Source organism: Rhagoletis zephyria, unplaced genomic scaffold (assembly GCF_001687245.7).
Source record: "Rhagoletis zephyria isolate East Lansing unplaced genomic scaffold, Rhagoletis_zephyria_1.1 Rzeph_scaffold_00536, whole genome shotgun sequence".
NCBI classification, from domain to species: Eukaryota; Metazoa; Arthropoda; class Insecta; order Diptera; family Tephritidae; genus Rhagoletis; species Rhagoletis zephyria.
Window position 1 is genome coordinate 74,433 of NW_016157620.1, and position 4,710 is coordinate 79,142.

Consider the following 4,710-nt stretch of genomic DNA (forward strand, 5'->3'; position numbering starts at 1 on the left):
CCTATTATTATTTTACAGTTCGAAATGTGTTTTAAGGCGCCGCAAAGCAAGCGGGTATTGGCTAGTGTAATACAGTAATGTATGTAATTATCAGTCATAAATATAGATAAAATATTCCACAGTATAGCAGGTTCATCCCCCTTGATTTGGCTTTTAAATTTTGCGATGATATATGTCAAGTCGGAAAGTGGTTTTCAACATGGCTTCACTTAAACCTAGTTTACTACTTCAAATATATTTGGATTCAAAATCTGTTCGCTTCCTTAAAAGCTACATTAAATTAGCTAAAACTTTAAGTATTTTAATTTTGGCAAAAATACTACTATCGGGAAAATCCTAACGAATAAATTTGAAAATTCGTGAAAAATAGTACTACTTAAATAGGCACTATAGGCCACGTGGGTAACTTGTATTAAAAAAACTGAGTACGCCATTCGCTTTAGCGGCTTATTCTTCATGAGGTTGGTTATCATTTCTTACTTTCTTGTGCAAGATGAATGTTTTTTCATATACGAACCTAAAGCTATAGCAAAACAGTCTTATATATCAGAGTAGCTCAAATCAGTTTTGTTAGGTTCTTAGCGTCCTATTTTCATATTCTGCTGCTGGTGAGAGGATCTGAAATACTTTAGCAAAATAAGGCATCTAGTGTACATACATATGTATGTACACCCTAAAAAATCGGTTTAAAAATTAGACTATAAATCGAGTATATTTTTGTTTATTTTTTAAATTTTTTGGTAAATTTACACGATGAATATGTATCTTTCTCGATTACACATTTTCGTGCGTAAAAATTCTTTTTTAAGCGGCTTTACACAATTCTACAGGTGAAATCAACCACCAGATGTGTATTTTGTAGCTTGTACACTAGGGTGGTCCAAAAATACACGTGGAAAAGTAAAGTCGAAATTTTTATGCTCTCACCCCTAGGATTGTTCTATAACAAAAAAAAATATACCCTTAATTTTTACTTTAAAATCAAAAAATATTTGGAGGTCGCTCAAAGCGCCCAAAGTTTTCCATGTATTTTGTATGGGGGAAAAACAACTTTTCGTAGAAATGGTATAGAATTCTTAAAATCAATATGTTTCTATCGGATGACTCTATTTCTCTGCAGCAGACTCCCAATAATAATAATCAATTGTTTATCTAACCATTTTTTTATCACAACTATAACTTATAGGTCCGCCAAAAACCCTGAAAAATTCAATGGGGGGGACCAATAAAAAATCGTTAGTAGATATTAAAAAATGGTTAAATAAACAATTGGGTATTATTATTGAAAGTCTATTGATTTTCAAGAATTCCATGCCATTTACACGAAAAGTTGTTTTTCCCCCTTATAAAAATACATGGAAAACTTGGAGCGCTTTGAGCGACCTCTAAATCTTCTTTGATTTCAAAATAAAAAAATGGGGGTATACTTTTTTCGATATAGAAGAATCCTAGGGGGTGAGAGCATTACAATTCTGACTTTACTGTTTTTGGACCACCCTATAGTACACACTTTCGTAGTAAATTTACGCACACCACAGCAGCTATATTACACTCTAAAAAGTCCGAAATAAAAAACTATTCGTTGAATAATCGAGCATGTAATTTCGCGAATAATAAGGTAGGAAATCAGTAACGTACCTTTTAGCTAGGAAATTTACACATTTACATTATTATTCTACACTAAGATGGAATTCATTTACTGAATAAAATGTGAGGACTAGGTTCATTAAATATGTGTTGGATTGTTATAAATTTATTTAAATTTTTTTGGTGTCCTGATGCCACACTGATTGCCGCAAAAGTACACATCCTTACACGCATTTTTACTCGAAAATAAGTGTGTAGTGGTTAACTATGTACAGGTCACTTCTCTCGCCTAGCCCTTTCGCGAGCTCGCAGTTGCCCGCGACGTCGACTGCGTGCACCTATGCTGTTCATCCCTACCCTAATGTGTGTACATATGTACACAATATTGAAAAAAATTAGAGCGTTACATTTAGTCTTGATTCGGCTATTTCGCTTTTATTTTTTTGATGTTAGTTAATTATTTACAAAAGTTTAGCTCATTATATAAATCCAAATTTAAAGCTTTATATAAAAAAATAGAAGAATGCATTAAAGTTTTCAAATTTTCTCAAACATGTCTAACTTTTTAATCAAATATTTCAGAAAAAATTTTGGCATGCAGGTTTCTAGCTCAGTCAATTTTTGTTTAGGGTCATTCCATGTAAGAGGAAAACGGCATAGATTTTAAAACATTTTAAATGACTACATTTCATTAATCTGTTGAAAAATATTTTAAAAATAAAAGGATGTTGTATTTTTGTCTGTGGAAACTTTTACTTCATACATACATAATTACTTTGCAGCAGTCACAAGGCATCTGTCCCACCAGTCACAACTTCAAATATTTTTTAATAGTTCTATGAAGACAATACCAGCCTAATTTTTATTGAAAACGAATATAGTTCATATTTTTCAACCCAAAAACATCATTTCAGAAAATTAAGTGTTTTTGTTAAAATTCTTCTTTGAGTGCATACTTATAGTTATTTTCAGTGTCCCACCAATGGCATTCATACACTAGTTGGTCGCGGAAGGGTTACAGGTGGGTCGCGAATAGTTCGTAAAACTATCAGAAACAATTGAATAAATCATCAAAACATAAGATTAAAAACAGCATCATTCAATACTACTGACATTGACGTTTTAGTTCAATTGAAACAGTCCCAAAAATCTCAACAATATTGTATTCCTTACTTAAAAACAGTAATTTTAGACATTGATAGATTGTGATAAAAATTTTCTCAATTTTAACACCGTGCGACAGTAAATTTTACACACAATAAAAATTTATATATATATTCGCGAACCTAGGGGCCAAAAATAGTGGAAATACGTTTTTAGTTTTTCTCTCTGACGTAAGGTTTTTTCTGAAAAGGACTTTGAAATTTTAACGATATGATAAATTCAAAAAACTATTTAAAACTCAGTAAAATTTGTTGGTGCACCAGGACGAATGGGTACCGAAAAGGACATTTTAAAATGTTATTCTTGAATATTCTTGAAATTTTTGAAAAAAATGTTTTATTCCACATTGCACTGGATTTTTTAAATAATTTTTTGGATTAATCTTATTCTTGAAAGTCCTTTCGAAAAATCCTCACGTCAGAGAGCGGAACTAAAAACACAGTTTCACTAAATCAGTCACAAAACTTCATGAGTATATTGACTGTTTCGTGTCTTTTGAAATCGTTTTGTTTTTGTTCCAAACTGTATAAATTTGTTTGCCTAGCATTATTTCTGCAATCTAGATAGGAAATTTCAACGTAAATCAGGCATTATAGTGAACTAATTGGAAAAGTTTCGTTTTATGGGATTGGGAATAAAACACCCCATTCTTCCTATATTTCACGTATTTTCATACTTGTACTATATTGGAAGCATTAAGGTTAAAACGAAACTTTTTCAAGGCCGTCTATTGTATATACATATGTATATATATTTATTTGATGGTAAATTATATATAATTTATGTTTTTTATTCCTGTTGGTCGCCTGTTTGAATAGGTTGGGAACCACTGGTGTACGATATTCTCTGGTACGATGTACTATATACATACATACTTTTGTGCGTAAACACAAATAAAAATTCGGGTAACAATTGGTCTTCAACCACAAAATTACGCAAATGCAAAAAAGAGTTTCGAATTCGAAATTAGAAAATCTTGAAAAAAAACTTCGATCGTGGCCAATTTGGCATACATTTAACCAGTGCATATACATATGTATATGTACATACATTTGTATGTATGTATGTATGTACCTAGCTCGACACGCAAGTGGCAAAGCATCGTGGACCAATTTGTGTATGCAGATCAAGTCCTAAACGAATGCAGGGACTTAAAAATTTACACATACACCTTCAAAAGGTATGTACGTATGTATGCATATATGTATGTACATACTTTACCTACATGCATGCGAAACATTGGCAGGATGAACTCACGATTTTTTATTTTACCATTAGCTTTATAAAAAGTAATTCAGCTACCGTCTAGACGCAAAAGAAACTAATTAACATTTAAGTATTTTAAACAAGCATACATGTATTTCTAAATATGTGTGATTGTGAATACACACCTTAGTAGGTACCCTGCAAAAAATGTGCGACTAATCTCTAAAGAGAGTATTCCGAGATTACTCACAATCGGGTACAATCGGGCATTAATTAGTCGCAACTAGTCTCTTACGGGTACTATTGCAGATCAATTAGTCTCGACTCATCTCTAACGGGTACTATTAAGGATCTAATGATATGTACGCACTTAAAGCTTAAACAGACGACAGCGTTGATCCGGATTAACTCGGACTTAATCCGGATCAACTGCAGTTAATTCCCGAGTTGATCCGGATCAACGCTGCCGTCTATTTATGCTTTTAGTCAATGAAATTTCATGTGCGGCGTTGGCACAGAGAGAGAGAGTGGCATTGATGAAGGCGGTGATGTTGCTGCTGTCTAAATAATTTCTAGTTATTCTGATGAGTTTGTTGCGTCTGGAGATGATCCGTTTTTGATGGTAGCTGGTGGAGGTGATGTTGCTGCTCCTCCTGAATATTCAAAATATTGTGGAGATGGTGCATTTGCGATTGGTAGAAGTGGTGGAGATGTTTCTGCGATTCCTAAATCTCTTGGCTATTATGCAGATGG